Here is an 18844-nt window from a genome sequence, read left to right as displayed (position 1 = left end):
AAAGCACTGAAATAATGGGGCAGTCTGCAGAGGCTTAGATATAAGTAATCAAAGAGGTAAAAAAAGATTATTAATATAACAGCTTTAGTTATGCAAAACTAGGAAATGGTTAATAAAGGGATTATCTATATATTTTAAATATAACAATTTAAAGTAATGTCCATTTAAGCACTATACATATATAGTTTTGCAAACATTGGTCTCAGTTCTATTCTTTTCAATATTCATGTTTAATATTTGAAAAACAGGATCGGATCAAATGTTATTGTTTAACAAAATGATCACAACACAGCCAAGATACTAGATATGTGCATGGCGAAAAAATTTGGTTCGGTTCGGATCGATTCGGATTTTTTCAAATTTCTTTTCGGATAGATTCAAATTCGGAAAAATTCGAATCAATTCGGTTCGGATTCGTTTCGGATGCATTTGGATTCTAATAAATTCGGCTGGATTCGGTTCGATTTGGTTCGGTTCGGAAATTCGGAATTTCGGTAAGTGTTAGGTGGGATTAGACTAGTATTATGTACTATATATTAGGTGTAACCCATAGCAGAGTGATATAACCTAATATACTGTACAATACTAGTGTAATCCATGGCCATCCGAATCTACCGAATAAATCTGAATAAATCCGATAGATTTATTCGGTAGATTCGGCACTATTTTAATTCGGAAATTCGGATCGATCCGAATCCCGAATTTTATGAATTTCGGACGAATTTTCGAATCGATCCAAAACGAATCGCACATGTCTACAAGATACACAAATTATATGATCTCTATTTCGCCACATCTGCAATGTTAACGAAAGGTAATGGCTGCTGATCACCAAAAATGTACAACAAATATCCAAACCCAAAATGTTATCCCCGCCTTACAAGTAGCATGGCTTCTTTCAGTAGGTTAACCCCTTAAGGACAAATATTTTTCCCAGTTTTCGTGCATAAATAACACTAGCAATTTTGGAATTTTTAGCTCACTATTAGATTTGTCAGCTTATTTGTTAAGTACACACTTACATATTATACACCATTTTTAACAGACAAACAGGCCTTTCTATTGGTACTATACTTGTGACAATGGATGTGGAATCCCTGTACAGCAATATTCCACATAAAGATGGTATTGATGCCTGCTTAAACTTTCTTTCCTGCAACAGCCTTAACCAGACATATAGTGCTTCTACAGTCAGTAAACTTACAGAATTTATACTTACTCACAATTATTTCATCTTCAACCACTCCATCTACTTACAAATCATGGGAACAGCCATGGGCACCAAAATGGCACCACAGTACGCAAACCTCTTCATGGCTGACTTAGAACAGAGATTCCTAGCCACTCACCCTCACAAACCATTCAAATACTTTCGCTACATCGATGATATTTTCATCATATGGACAGAAGGAGAAAAAAACCTTGAACATTTTCATAAATCATTTAATCTATTTCATGCATCAATCAAGCTTAAAATGAACTTTTCTAGAGACTGTGTCAACTTCCTGGATACAACAATATCCATCACAAATGGCAAACTGCACTCATCTGTATACAGGAAGCCAACAGATAGATGCAGCTACCTCCACAGCTCCAGCTCCCACCCCAATCACATTAAAAAATCCATAATCTACAGTCAGGCTACAAGATACCACAGAATTTGTTCAGATACCAAGGACCGTGACAAACACCTCATCACATTGTCCCAATCATTCAGAGAAAAAGGTTACAAAACAAGGATTATAAATAAAAAAATTAACTCTGCCCTCAATACCCCACGTGAACACTTACTACAATACAGGGAGAAGAAAAACATATCACGTATCCCACTAGTAGTCAAATACAACCCTGCTGTGGAAGGGATACGAAAAATCATAAAAGACTTACAGCCACTACTCTTAGAGGATCCCACACTCAAAAAAATCTTTCCAAAACCCCCAATCCTGGCATACAGACAAGCACCTAACCTAAAGCAGAAACTGGTACATAGGAAGCTACCCCTTGAGAAAAAGAACACTCAGAATGGAACCAAGTGCTGCTATAAAGCTCGCTGCAAACTGTGTCAACACGTTTGTGAAAGCAGCACAGTAAATCACAATAATAAATCTTACAACATTAAAGGGGCATATTCATGTATATCTGCAAATGTGGTATACATGATACATTGCACTGCATGTGAAATGGGATGCTATATTGGAGAAACAAGCCAAAAACTGCACCTTCGAATGAACTTACACAGACACTCAATCAAAAACCACTGTGAAACAAAATACTGCACCCCTGTTGGTCACCATTTCACCCAACCTGACCACTCCATCCAAAACCTCAAAATCAAAATTCTCAGAGGCAACTTCAATAACACCATGGAAAGAAAAACCTTTGAAATGAAAATGATAATGCACTTCAACCTGTTTAATTCTGGACTAAATGTGGACTCTGGATTCTTAACACATTATCAAAATTTTTTGTAATGTACTTTCATTTAGTCAATTACATTGTATATTCCACATTCTTTATACATAGGTACACAGGTAAGCCTATGTCCACACTTTTGTCTTTTCTTAACTTTTGTATTCCCCCTGTATATACAATTTCACATCTCTATAGATATTGATTCAATGTTGATATATAACTTTATGTCAGTATATGCTCTATGTAAAGCTATATATTTCCCCTGTCTGTTCTCCTACACTGGACACTGTCTGCCTGTTACCTAAGCCCCCCTCATGATTTTTACGACACCTCCTCCTCTCCCTGCACTGTCTTCTTAGCTATTCTGTGTTTTAAGATACAATCTGTAAATTCCATTGAATTGGTTAGTATTGCTTCAGACTTGATAAAGGAAGGAACTCTTCCGAAAGCTTGTCATCTTATAAATGTATAGTTAGTCCAATAAAAAAAGTATCATTGCTCAATGCAATACTCTTGTTATTTTGATATCTAAATCTCTGGACTAACATGGCTACTCCAATCAACGTGACTATGGAAGATACTGAATATAGCCATAATAAGAAGCAAATCATGAAACTGATCACAAAAGAAACACAGATCAACAGTGATATATACTTCCTATCATCCTGCAAAAAAATGAATCTCATTCCAAATGGACTGAAAATTAAGAATCCACTTGCAACCACTCATAACTGTGAGTATGCTGAAAAACTTTGCAGACGTACCAGTGAGAAACTGAGAAATAACCTAATTCATCAACTATATAGCAAAAAGCAAATAATAAAAGACCAAAAGCAGCTCCTACTACAAAAACTACAAGAAAATAATGGGTACAATGAAGAAATTAAAAAAGAAATGCAACACTTCCACAAAGCACAACAACAAAATTTTATCAAGAAGAAAAAGAAGAAACTTGCATGCCTGTCACAAAACAGAATAAAACACCAAATGCAAGAAAACAGAGCTCCACGTGACAGATCAACTACAACTTCAACAACAAATGACCAAACGTCCACAGACAATAACAGCACCTCATTTAAAACACAAACTGTCACCAACCAAGAAAACCACACAGAAAACTCAGGGATTGTGAACCTGTCAAAATACCACCTGTCAGAGCCAGAGATATCAGTACTGTGTAAAGGATTATCATTCTGTCCAAGTACAAATCTAGACAAAATCCAACTGTACTCAGACTTAGAAGAATTCTTCAGGAGATTGCGGCTAAAAGAATTCTTCTATGACAAAGAAAATACCAGCACTATGGAGGACTACAATGGAAGAAAAAAGAACACAGTCTTTACACCTGCACCAGGACGCAACACAAAATTGGACAGCTATATTGAAAGCTTCCGGTTGAGAACTGCATCTCTGCTCAACACACAGCAGAAAAAAATAATGTATAACCTCTCACACTTAGAAAAAAACGCTATAAAAAACTTAAGAAATAATGAAAACATTACCATTAAGCCTGCGGACAAGGGAGGAGCAGTGGTGATCATGAATACACAGGACTACATCACAGAGGGAAATAGACAATTATCAGATCAAACTTATTACAAAAAACTAGAAAAGGACCCCACCCAGGAATACACTTTGCAACTTAGAAAACTAATTAAAACATTCCCTAAACACACGCAACATAAACTGGACAAACTGGTGCCCTCTAACCCAAGCATAGGGACATTCTACATGCTCCCAAAAATCCACAAACCAGGGAACCCAGGAAGACCAATAATAACAGGCATGGACACTCTGACTGAGCAACTATCGGGCCTAGTGGAGAATATTCTTAAGCCCTTAGTTATTAACACCACTAGCTTTATAAAAGACACCACTGATTTTCTTAACAAAATCAGCCAGATAACAGAATTGCCAGAGGATACTATACTTGTGACAATGGATGTGGAATCCCTGTACAGCAATATTCCACATAAAGATGGTATTGATGCCTGCTTAAACTTTCTTTCCTGCAACAGCCTTAACCAGACATATAGTGCTTCTACAGTCAGTAAACTTACAGAATTTATACTTACTCACAATTATTTCATCTTCAACCACTCCATCTACTTACAAATCATGGGAACAGCCATGGGCACCAAAATGGCACCACAGTACGCAAACCTCTTCATGGCTGACTTAGAACAGAGATTCCTAGCCACTCACCCTCACAAACCATTCAAATACTTTCGCTACATCGATGATATTTTCATCATATGGACAGAAGGAGAAAAAAACCTTGAACATTTTCATAAATCATTTAATCTATTTCATGCATCAATCAAGCTTAAAATGAACTTTTCTAGAGACTGTGTCAACTTCCTGGATACAACAATATCCATCACAAATGGCAAACTGCACTCATCTGTATACAGGAAACCAACAGATAGATGCAGCTACCTCCACAGCTCCAGCTCCCACCCCAATCACATTAAAAAATCCATAATCTACAGTCAGGCTACAAGATACCACAGAATTTGTTCAGATACCAAGGACCGTGACAAACACCTCATCACATTGTCCCAATCATTCAGAGAAAAAGGTTACAAAACAAGGATTATAAATAAAAAAATTAACTCTGCCCTCAATACCCCACGTGAACACTTACTACAATACAGGGAGAAGAAAAACATATCACGTATCCCACTAGTAGTCAAATACAACCCTGCTGTGGAAGGGATACGAAAAATCATAAAAGACTTACAGCCACTACTCTTAGAGGATCCCACACTCAAAAAAATCTTTCCAAAACCCCCAATCCTGGCATACAGACAAGCACCTAACCTAAAGCAGAAACTGGTACATAGGAAGCTACCCCTTGAGAAAAAGAACACTCAGAATGGAACCAAGTGCTGCTATAAAGCTCGCTGCAAACTGTGTCAACACGTTTGTGAAAGCAGCACAGTAAATCACAATAATAAATCTTACAACATTAAAGGGGCATATTCATGTATATCTGCAAATGTGGTATACATGATACATTGCACTGCATGTGAAATGGGATGCTATATTGGAGAAACAAGCCAAAAACTGCACCTTCGAATGAACTTACACAGACACTCAATCAAAAACCACTGTGAAACAAAATACTGCACCCCTGTTGGTCACCATTTCACCCAACCTGACCACTCCATCCAAAACCTCAAAATCAAAATTCTCAGAGGCAACTTCAATAACACCATGGAAAGAAAAACCTTTGAAATGAAAATGATAATGCACTTCAACCTGTTTAATTCTGGACTAAATGTGGACTCTGGATTCTTAACACATTATCAAAATTTTTTGTAATGTACTTTCATTTAGTCAATTACATTGTATATTCCACATTCTTTATACATAGGTACACAGGTAAGCCTATGTCCACACTTTTGTCTTTTCTTAACTTTTGTATTCCCCCTGTATATACAATTTCACATCTCTATAGATATTGATTCAATGTTGATATATAACTTTATGTCAGTATATGCTCTATGTAAAGCTATATATTTCCCCTGTCTGTTCTCCTACACTGGACACTGTCTGCCTGTTACCTAAGCCCCCCTCATGATTTTTACGACACCTCCTCCTCTCCCTGCACTGTCTTCTTAGCTATTCTGTGTTTTAAGATACAATCTGTAAATTCCATTGAATTGGTTAGTATTGCTTCAGACTTGATAAAGGAAGGAACTCTTCCGAAAGCTTGTCATCTTATAAATGTATAGTTAGTCCAATAAAAAAAGTATCATTGCTCAATGCAATACTCTTGTTATTTTGATATATATATATATATATATATAACAATAAATAGGAATGTAATACTGAAAATTGGGGGAAAAGTGATTACTGGTAGGTATGCATTGATATTGATATCTGTATAAATTTCATAATTATTAATATCTTGCAGATATATTTTTTTCATGTGTTTAAATTTAATAGATAGTGATGACGTGTATCTTTTGTTCTATGGCACACATTTGAGACTTTACATTATCAGTTCCATCTTGTTTTTCAATTCCAAGCATATGCAGATTGATGAACAATATTACTAATGTACAACCCCAATTCCAAAAAAATGTTGGAACAGTATGGAAAATACAAAACAACAAACAAAAAGAGTCATTTGAAAATTCAATTCAAAATTCAGTTTACCCTGTACTATATTGAAAACACAGTCACACATTATTTGATGTTTTACTTATTTTTGAAAATATACACTCAATTCAATTCTGATGACTGCAACTCCAAAAAAGTTGGGACAGTCGACTGTTTACCACTGTGTAACATCACCTTTTCTTTTAATAACACTGAAGACACCAGTTGGTTAAGTTTAGCAAGCAGAATTTTTCCATTATGCATGTCTTCAGCTGCGCAACTGTACGGGGCCTTCGTTGCCTTATTTTGCCCTTCATTCTCAATCAGAGACAGGTCAGGACTGCAGGCAGGCAATGCTAGCACTCTCTGTTTACACAACCATGCGCTTGTATTCTGGGCAGGGACATCCCTGGATGAAAGCATATGTTGCTCCAAAATGTATACATTACTTTCTGCATTAATGGTGCCATGGGCACTGACACCCCCCATACCTTGACAGATGCTGGCTTTTGAACTTGATGCTGATAACAGCTTAGATAGTCCTTTTCCTCTTTGCCCAGAGAACACAACGGCTGTTTTTTCCAAAAAAATATTTGAAATATTGACTTGTGAGACCAAAAAACATGATTCCACTATGCTTTGGTCCATCTCAGATGAGACCGAGCCCAGACAAGTCAACAGCGCTTCTGGACAGTGTTGATGTATGGCTTCTGCTTTGCATAGTAAAGCTTTAACTTGCATCTGTAGATGCAGCAGCGAATGGTGTTGACTGACAAAGGTTTACCAAAGCATTTTCCGAGCCCGTGTCAGGATATCCATTACACACTCATGACAGTTTTTGAGACAGTGACGTCTGAGGGATCAGAGATCACGTGCATTACGAAGTGGTTTTCGGCCTTGCCCTTTACGTACCAGGATGTGATCAGATTCCTTAAATCTTTTAATTATATTGTGCACTTTAGAAGGTGAAATGCCCAAAGTCATATTTATTTGTCTTTGGGGAATGTTGTTCTCAAAGTGTTAGATTATTCGCTGACACATCTGTGGGCATATTGGCAAGCCTCGACCCATCCTTGCTCTTGAAGGACTAGGCGCTTTTTGGAGGCTCCTTATATACTACTAGTCCTAAAGCCCATTCACACGGGCCATTTTTTGCAGTACAGCGGTCCCACCCCTTGCGCTCTCCCTCCCCTCTATTTTGCGCTCCCCCCCCCCTCTCTTTTGCGCTCTCTCTCTCCCCCTCTCTTTTGCGCTCTCTCTCTCTCCCCCTCTCTTTTGCGCGCTCTCTCCCCCTCTCTTTTGTGCTCTCTCTCCCCCTCTCTTTTGTGCTCTCTCTCCCCCTCTCTCTCTCCCCCTCTCTCTCTCTCTCTCTCTCTCTCTCTCTCTCCCCCTCTCTCTCTCTCTCTCTCTCTCTCCGCTCTATCTCCCCTCTCTCCCCCCTCTCTTCTTTTGCTCATTCTCCGCCTTTTCTTTTGCTCTCTCTTTTTCCCCCTCTTATTTTCTCTCTTCCCCTCTATTTTGCTCTCTCTTATCCTATCTTTAGCTCTTTTCCATCTCTTTTGTTCTCTCCCCCTCTATCTCTCTCTCTCTCTCTCTCCACCCTCTTTCTCTCCCCCCCTCTTTCTCTCCCCCCCTCTCTCTCCACCCTCTCTTCTTTTGCTCATTCTCCCCCTTTTCTTTTGCTCTCTCTTTTTCCCCCTCTTATTTTCTCTCTCCCCCTCTATTTTGCTCTCTCTCCCCCCTCTCTTTTGCTCTCTCTTATCCTATCTTTAGCTCTTTTCCATCTCTTTTGTTCTCTCCCCCTCTTTCTATCTCTCCCCCTCTCTATCTCTCTCCCCTCTATCTTGCGCGTATGACCGCGCAACCGTGCCCGCCCCCCACTCATCAGGCCCAGTCACGCCCCGTCACGCCCCCGCCACATCTGGCCATGCCCCCGCCCACTTCTGCCTGCGCCAGCTGCAAACAGCAGATCAGGTAGGGACTCTAAGTCCAGATTTGTTTGTCCTCGTGCTGTCTCTACTGCGTATGACAGCTTCGGACAAACTCACTTGACCTTTTATAGTATAGGATAATTACACGGTTTCTTCACCTGTTTCCCATCACCTTCTTATTTCAACTTGTCACTAAAGTCCTAAATTGCCCCTTGTCCAACTTTTTTGGAACATTTAAAATGAGTGTAGTTTTTCAAAAATACATTAAACTCACAAAGTAAAACATCAAATAATTAAATTTTCGAATGACTCTTTTTTTTTCTTTTTCTTTTTTCATTTTCCATACTGTCCCAATTTTTTGGAATTGGGGTTGTATATCCAATGTGTGTTTTCAGGTTGATTTGTGGGTGCTGAGAATTTATCAAGTGCTTTTGGCTGTTGAATTTGATGTGTCTATTTTGTTGTTAATATTTAGTTGATAACTTGTGAAGTATTTGGAAGTCAATGCTGTCTATGGCCTCTATTTATCATAGTCTGGCGGACCTGATCCGACAGTGTGAATCAGGTCTGCCAGACCTCGCTGAATACGGCGAGCAATACGCTCGCCGTATTCAGCATTGCACCAGCAGCTAACAAGAGCTGCTGGTGCAACACCGCCCCCTGCAGACTCGCGGCCAATGGGCCACCAGCAGGGGGGTGTCAATCAACCCGATCATACTCGATCGGGTTGAATTTCGGTGATGTCTGTCCGCCTGCTCAGACCAGGCGGACAGGTTATGCAGCAGCGGTCTTTGTGACTGTTTCTGGCGAGCCTGAAGGCTTGCCAGAAACACGGGGCATCAAGCTCCATTCGGGGGTTGATAGATAGGCCCCTATGCGTCATAAGGGTGACTTTTCAGATTTCCGATACAATCTTTTTCCAACACAAATTATGTTATTGTTTGGATTGTGGTTGTTGCGAAATTGGAAAACATATGCTGAGAGCCGATAAACATGATACATGATTGTAATCCACTTCATTGTTGCAAATACAGTTTATGTGTCACATAAAAACCTAGAAAATAATAACACATTATTTCATATTTGCTCAAAAGATTCTTGTTGCAATATAGATGTTAATGATAGATAGAAAGACAGACCGACAGAATATTAAATATGGACACCCAAAATACATCACAGTGATAGTTTTGTATTACATTTCGTAAATGTGTTAATTATGACTTTTTCAAATCAATATCTATTAAGCAAAATTCCTTATTTAGTATCACAATATTAGATTTTCCTGTTCAATATTAAAATACTAAATTTGCATGTGTAGTATGAATATATGATAATATCATATACTACATTGTAATTACAAATGTTTCTATTTAACATCAAATTAAGAATGTTCTATATAGCCAAAATTATGCTAAATTTATATTAGATATTTCTGTGATTAGAGATTTTTAGTATGATGATGTTAATAGGTAAAAATAATCATAATGTTAACAGGAAGCTGCAACAGCACATACATTACATGTATTATTTATTACAGATCTGTTTCTAATGCACAAGTTTATAGCTTTAAAGTCATTATAGCAAACACCATTTAAGTATTTAAAAATTGTCCCTAAGCGTTTAAAGTTATTTCAAACTCCCTTACCTTACTTGCCTGCTTTAGTGAGCATGTGTATTCGTTTGACACAAAGCTTTGGTGATGCCACTTGACACATCACTGGATTTTTCAGCTAGAACTCCTTTGGACACAAGAAACACGAACAAATGGTTAAAGTCTAAATGGCATAGACCTAGGGAGAATTGGTAGCCTAAAAAGGATTTTCAGAGGCACATGTAGTGAAAAAATCTTTAGACTTAAGTTTGCATTCCAAGAGCTAACAGTTTAGAAGGGCACTGGACTGCTAAGAGAAGCAGGGGTGGCAATATGGTGGACTTTATGTTCAGCCATCTAAAGGAGACGAGCTCTCAAGTCCATGTAGGTCTATAAATAACTAAAAGCAAGTAATAAACCATTCTTTAACTTGATAAAGTTATTTTTGAGTCAGTAAGGTTGTAGACCCTTATTGAAGGGTCTGGAAATTAGGAGTCGACTGAAACCAACCAGAGCCCCGGGCAAAAATTATGGGAGGGCCGCAAACTTCCAGGGAAAAGCCCCCACTTCAAGGGCCAGTGGTAAGGCCCACAACCTCCAGGGCAAGACCCCACACTTGAGGGCCCCCACAGCAACAGACCCTCCCCCAGGGACCCCTAACTTGAGGGTCCACTCTATAGTCACCAGAGCAACAGGGGGATCGGGCCTCCACTTCACCAAAAATTATAATTATAAATGATAATTTGCTGCCCACCCCAGCTCATAACCAAGTAACTGTTATGCTACCTCACATGTGTAGGCCTTTGGTAACAATTCAGTATAATAATTGTTAACAGACAATGAAAAATGACCCTCAGTAGGGTAACACTTTGGATAGAAGTAATTTACTTTACCCTTCTTCTACCTTTGTTCTGTTTTCCATTTGCTAATAACCCCACTTAAAAATTAGCCATTGGGCAAATCCTAATTTATTACATAACCAGAAAATGTCTTATTATTTTATCACAAAAACTTTATATAGGTATCTTAACCATGTTTATATAATTTCATAACATCCCAGTCAACTGCTTGGGCTGTAGACCTTACAAATGATTAAGAGAAAACTCTCATGAGACGATGGCTATCTCCAGAAGTGAAATCTGAGCCTTAATAGGAATTAAATAGAATAGATGTAGCCCACACATATTCTGAAAATAAATCATATTTCATAGTCACAGCATTTTAAAATAAATATTACTAATTTTCATGAGCAATAAGTGTGGGGTCCATCTATTCTCTTTTTTTCAAACAGTGACTCAACTTTGTGGCTTTAGAAAGTTTTAGTAATCAAAATGTTCAGCAACATACATACAATTACAATGTAGATAATATATATGATCATTACATCAATCTGCAATCAATGATTTAAAAGTAAATTTTACATTGGAATAAAAAGACCAAATTCCTTGCAAAGGACATATAAAAGACAATATATCTGTAAATGCAGGCATACTTAGAAAGCAGAAAATACTGTCCAAAAATCAATAACATTTCAAATCCTATAGCAGTGAATCTGTCTTAGTAAGTTTGATAGATGATTTTCTGCCCCCACTGAATGAAAATCTCATCTGTTCTCATCTTTCTGAGTAAAACTCTGATGAGCATAGAATCGTATAATATAGTTTTTACTTGAACAAAACTCCACCTAAATGGACAAATGATATCAATAAAAGTTAAAGCATTAATGGTCCTGGCAACATACATTTAATTTGTATCTGTTATAATTTGTTATGAAAATAACTAAAATATATATAAAGATTATTGAAGAAACAAATCCATGACTCCTTGTGTGTTTGTGCTAGGTTATAAAGCGGTATTTTGTGCACATGGGAACATGAGTGATGACTGACAATATGGCACCGGAAAACTGTTTGATATGCTCATTAGTAATGGGTATTAGCAACTTCCAGAAATAATAAATAAAGGAGACGCTCGCTGATATATGATACAAGACTGAAGTGTCCCCCATTAGGATGAAGAGGAGGGTGCAGCATATATCTTATTTACTCATATGCCATCAAATGTAATACCGCTACAAAGTAACCAGTGAGAAGCAAAGAAACATGCACTAATTATAGGGACATCAATTTCCCTGTAAAGTGTTTAATTAAGGAAACTAAAATAACATTGCAATATTAATTTATTATTTCATTTGCCTCCTTTTTTTGAAAAAAGACCTCAAGAAATTGTATTTTTTTCTACTCCCTTCAAGAGCCTGGATTGCTTCCATGTACCTGAGCTTGTAACATTCTACATAGTGATTGGTCGCCTATGAGCACAAACTTATTTATAGTTGTCCCTAACTGGTAACAGCAAAGGAAACCAGGAACATGAATTCCACAGGCGTCAAGAGCATTATTCTTGATTTGTAAAACCGTGTCATTATCAAAATGACAGCGTTAAATGTTTTTTTACAATATTTGTAAAAGAGTTTGATGTCTCCTTAATTTTGTCAGTGGATTTTGGGCCTAACCACCAGGCATGCAGGGGAGGATCCACCAATTTAAGGGCCTCATCTCCAAGGGGGCAGCTATATATATTAAAAGAAAGTATAAATAAATATTTGTTTATTGGTGTAAAGTTTGAAAACCATATGTGTGAGTGAAATACTTTATGCACTTTACCACAAGAGTGTATGCAAAACTAGGCCATGTGGCGCTTCTTTTTCTTCTCATCTTCCACAGATTACTGATTTTGGGACCCTGCCCTACGATCCCCTCACAGATAGCAGCCTGGACCTGCACTGTTCCATCTGAGTTGGTTGTTTTGGAACCTTCCCTATATTGACATATGGGACTTTTTATGATATATTACTTATATATCATTCTTTATAAAACATCTGTATTGTTTTAATTTGCATAGGGTCATATAATCCCCCTCTGCACATTAATATTGATTATTTTTATACGTCAATCTCTAAACTTATAGATTTGCTATATTGCCCTAGGGCGCCCCCTATATTTTTTGTCATGTGTGTACATTACTCTTCTAGTGCACTGGAATAAATTATATAGCTATTAATGTTAGTTGTGTTGTTTTATTGCTGAATACTAATATAATATTATAGGGTCAAATCACATTTATATATCTGAACAAGACATGACACTGGGACCTACATACTTACAGACCAACTAATAACCCTAGCGGGAACTATCTAAACTAAAATAATCTCATAGTATGTATAGTATTAACATGGTACTTATTCAACTTAGGTTAGATTTATGTCTTGAGTACTTTTGGGCTTGACAAGTACTAGTAAAGCCTCAATGAAATGCACAAAATCTCTGCAGACTCCTGAAATGAGCACTTTGCAGTCAAAAATTAATTAACTCCTCTCCAGACCTACGCAAACAATACTTTCCAAAAATCTAAAATCTGCTACCGAAAATTGTACACCCCTAACTGTTGGTTTCTACACCTATATCCCTTTTTATATAGAGAGAAACATTTCAAGAAATGTTGTATTGGGATCCCCTTTTATGGTTTATATACATGTATACCCCGCTCATACAGCGGCTTAGGGACCGGATCCCCGCTGTAAAGTGAAAACCGCCTTAAAGTGCAACAAGGCAGTTTTAGTTTTCTTTTCACTTGTCAGTGGGTTTAACAACTTGAAAACATGTTTGAACTAACATATATTAGGGGTGCAATAGTGCTATGTTTAGTTTAACACTCGCACAGCACAGTATACTATTAGTATTCAATAAATACTGTACCTGTAAAATAGTGACAATTACTGTAGTAATATTTGCCAGACTATAGCACTGAGAAACAGATTCCACTGTAATGCTGTAAACAGAGTGAACTAAGCATAACAAAATGGTGCCAGTCACTTTTCTTGCAGTCTCATGAAGATTACAGAACTGTTTCAAAATCCTTGGAAGTTGAACTTCAGCTCCACAAAGCGCTGTATTAGCGAAGCGCTGTAAAGTGAGTTATACCTGTAATTGTCTTTATATACATCTTATATTGATTTGTAATCATGCACCTATTGTCATAGTTCTGTAGAATAAGTTGGGACTTTAAATAAGACAATTACACAAAATGAAACTTTAGTGTTCTATGGAAAAAAATGTAGCTTTAAGCTGTCTTAGCCTGTATGCCTTCAGCTTGTACTTTCAACACTGCGTTATTAAACGAAAGCAACAACAACAACAAAAACGTTAAAGGGACACTCAAGTCAAAATTAAACATTTATAACTCAGTTAGAGCAGCAATTTTATACAACTTTACAATTTACTCCATTAACTAAATGTGCACAGTCTTTTTATATTTACACTTTTTGAGTCACCAGCTCCTGCGGAGCATGTGCAAGAATTCACAGAATATACATATGTGCATTTGTGATTGGCTGATGGCGGTCACATGATTCAGTGGGAGTGGAAATAGATATAACTTTGAAATTTGTTAGAAATAAATCAACTACTCATTTGAAGTTCAGACTAAGGGGACGATTTATCAATGTATGGCGGACATGATCCGCTGTAGCGGATCACGTTCGCCAGACATCGCTGAATGTTGACAGCATACGCTGTCGGCATTTAACATTGCACAAGCAGTTCTGGTGAACTGCTTGTTCATGCCATGGGCCGTGATAAATCGGCCCCTAAGAGATATTGCATTGTATTTTTATTATCTATTTGTTGATTGTGCAAATCTACTGTATTTCCTGGTCCTTTAAATCCAAATGGGTTTCTATTACTTATAACCTTACGCCTAACAAACTCAAACGTTGGCAAATAATGCTTTATCTTTACACACTTCATTTACTCGGATTAACCCTATTCTTACCATGAAATTTTACTTCCCCTAACGTAACCCTGTCATATCCAATTACTATAATTTCCCTTATCTAACCTTTGAACCAAGTATATTGTACATTCATTTTCCCTTATATCAACAAACTTTGTTTTGCGCAATGCTTTAATATGTATTCTTATGTATTATACAATGTTTCTGTGTTTACATTTTGTACTTAAAGGGTCATTTAAATAAAATAGAATTGCATAAAAAATAAATGCATAATAAAAAGACAATGCAACAGCACTTTATTTGAGCTTCAGATGAATAGTAGATTTTTTTTCTGGCGAATTTCAAAGTTAATTTAATTTTCACTCCACCTGTATCACAAAATGCATATATACTGCTCAATAGGGCACGTGCTCAATAGGGGCTAATGCCTCAGAAAGAGTGCATGTAAAAAAAGACTGTGCACATTTTGATAATGGAAGTAATTTGGAAAGTTGTTTAAAGGGATATGAAACGCAATTTGTTTCTTTTATGATTCAGGTAGAGCATGCAATCTTAAGCAACTTTCTAATTTACTTCTATTATAAATTTTTCTTTTTTTTCCATGTATCTTTATTTGAAAAGCAGGAATGTAAGCTTAAGAGCTGGCCCATTTTTGGTTCAGCACCTGGGTACAGCCTGCTGATTTGTGGCTAAATGTAGCCACCAGACAGCAATCGCTACCCAGGGTGCTGAACCGAAAATGGGCCGTCTCCTAAGCTTACATTTCTGCTTTTTCAAATAAAGATACCAAGAGAATAAAGAAAAAATTAATAGGAGTAAATTAGAAAGTTGCTTAAGATTGCATGGTCTATCTGAATCATGAAAGAAACAAATTGGGCTTCATATCCCTTTAAAACTGTGTGCCCAATCTGAATAATGAAAGTTTAATTTTGACGTTTGTGTCTCTTTAATTCTATGCTAAACATATGTTTCTTATTGTTCATATGCTGAGTATCCTCAGAGCCATGCTTAAAAAATATGTCATGGGGTCGGAGCTAGCCCACGGCAAGAACAGTCGCACTAATATTTGCAGCTCCCTAGACAAAAAGCCTAAAAAACATATAATTATGTTCTAGATATCGACCACAACATTTATAAAAATAGTAACCATAGGATGAGAGCACATTCCTGGATATTGTAAGTAGTGATATGAGGGCTGATTGCTACCGGACCGACTCATTTAGCCAACGAAACATACGGCCTGAAATCTTGGTGAGAAACTACCAGCCCTTCCCCTAAGCAACGTCCACACTGTCCCTAGATCGGGTACATGAATCTATAGCCTGCAGCGAAGAGGAGGCCGAATTGGGAAATGGCATGACACCCACAGGACGTGGGACCATCATACGGCGATACTGATCTACCCCACAGGCGACTCTTACTCCTTGTTGCGGCTCGCTGGACAGAGGTGCCGGCAAGGGTGGCGCAAAACTCCATCTTGGAAATAAAGTGTTTAGGCACTCGCCTATGCTGAAGTTACTGGCACTCCCCAACACAAGCTGTTGACCTACACCACAGTTCTATTCCATCTGCCTACATACAATTCAGCTCTAGACCTCGCATAGTCTATTCGGCGTGAAGGCTACATTTCTGCATTGAGTCTGGACTTTCTGGTTGCCCTACGGTAACTTTTACTAGAATGGAGGACTGTATCACTTCAATACTCACCCTTCTAGCTGATCTGGATGGAAAGATGTGCCGCAACTTCGATAGCCTTACCTCGTTGATACTAAGGGGAACCGCAGAGAATCCCACAACAAGAAATTAAGTGTTGGAATTGCACATATCCACTAGATCCAAGACAGCAGTGGAGGTATCCCAGTGGGAATTCTCCATAGCGGAGGTCTCAAATGCCGATCCCAGATGTGCCACCCTGGAGGAGAGTGACTGAGTGCCAGGGACAGTCCTCTATTCAGTGGTAATTTGGAGCAGAGCATTTGTCCCTCTGGAGAGTTACTGCGAATTTGATCAGTCATCGTCGTTTGCATCTACTACTGATTTGTGGCACATGGAAGTTGCGCTATTGTATAATGATACCCCTCGCTTGTCTCATCCCACCGGTTCTCTGTTCCCCATATGCAAGTTTTCAAAATCACATAAAGAGACAAGGGTACTAGGCGCATCTCTATGTTATAAAGGTAGAACAGCGCCTAGATCCGTTTACTTGCTGCACTATAAAGGACCCCCTAATAAGGTCCTAAAGAGTTAGACAATATGAAAAAAATATAGGAGCGCCTAAAAGGCTAAGGTAAACTCCAGGTTCCTTATACAATGTCACCAATATTCTAAGGTGTGTAAAAAGCTAAAATATGATCAAACCAAAACTAAAATAGTTAAAAAACTTCTTTTAATGACAAAAACCAAATTTCTACAATTTAAAATCAATGAATCTCCAAGTTTGCTGGATACTAACAATATTCCAGCAGTATTACAGATCTAAAACTACGTCTCACTACGATCAAACCAGATGTGGCTGATAGTGGAAATTGGACCACAATATCAAATCTAATACTATAATGTGATGGGGTGTACACAAATACAATGTAAGTCCCAATGTGGTGGATGTGTTCGTGTTATTGATATCACGCTGGCCAGTGTTGTCTCATAGGTATTTTACACAGAGGGATGTGATAATATCACAATTAGTGAACAACACCTAAGTGATTAACTGAATCACAACAAACGAAATATTATCAAAAAACGTATAAAAAATTATAAAATTGTGTACTATCAGTGTACGGTGACAGTGAAATGAATCAAAAATCGTTCATATACACACAAAAAAGAAGCTAAATCTAAAACGCTTAGAGTGAGAACAACAATGTGGGAATAAAAATGTGGGAAAAAATGAGGAACAACAAAGAGAAAAAAAAAAAAAAAAGGAAATGAATAATACCTTGAATAAAGTATTGACAATTAGATCGAATACCGGTATGATCTGTTGGGGGTTGACCAATTAAGGTGAAAAAAACATATATAAACATAAAAATATCTCAAATAACAGAAAAGGATAAATAGATAACCAGAGCTGTACTTGGGCTATAAGTGAGGTATTGGTCTAAATAAAAGCAATAATTTATATCCTAAAACATATTTTCGGTAATTTTAAACCTTAAATAAAAAACACAATCAATTTCTAACAGACATAAAATCAAATTATTAGGAATCAACAAAGTCCAAAGTCCAGTTAGGAAATAGTCCCGGTTGAGCCAAATAGTATAGATGAAAAACAAATCTTTTAATCCAGTGGTCTTCAAAACCTGCGAAAAAAGATATAAAAGTGCACTAAACAATGGGCTTAGGGGAGCTGAATCTACTGGTAATCAACTCACCCAAACAGCCTTGGTCCTGGTAGTATATGAGCCTCACAAATCTCTCCAATTGTCTACGCGTTTTGGCCCTGTAGTGTAGTAGACTGTCTTGAAAAAGGCCCCACTACAGGGCCGAAACGCGTAGACAATTGGAGAGATTTGTGAGGCTCATATACTACCAGGACCAAGGCTGTTTGGGTGAGTTGATTACCAGTAGATTCAGCTCCCCTAAGCCCATTGTTTAGTGCACTTTTATATCTTTTTTCGTAGGTTTTGAAGACCACTGGATTAAAAGATTTGTTTTTCATCTATACTATTTGGCTCAACCGGGACTATTTCCTAACTGGACTTTGGACTTTGTTGATTCCTAATAATTTGATTTTATGTCTGTTAGAAATTGATTGTGTTTTTTATTTAAGGTTTAAAATTACCGAAAATATGTTTTAGGATATAAATTATTGCTTTTATTTAGACCAATACCTCACTTATAGTCCAAGTACAGCTCTGGTTATCTATTTATCCTTTTCTGTTATTTGAGATATTTTTATGTTTATATATGTTTTTTTCACCTTAATTGGTCAACCCACAACAGATCATACCGGTATTCGATCTAATTGTCAATACTTTATTCAAGGTATTATTCATTTCCTTTTTTTTTT

This window comes from Bombina bombina, chromosome 2, assembly GCF_027579735.1.
Source record: "Bombina bombina isolate aBomBom1 chromosome 2, aBomBom1.pri, whole genome shotgun sequence".
Lineage (NCBI taxonomy): Eukaryota > Metazoa > Chordata > Amphibia > Anura > Bombinatoridae > Bombina > Bombina bombina.
The sequence above is the reverse complement of the archived record's forward strand: the minus strand, read 5'-3'. Positions refer to the sequence as shown.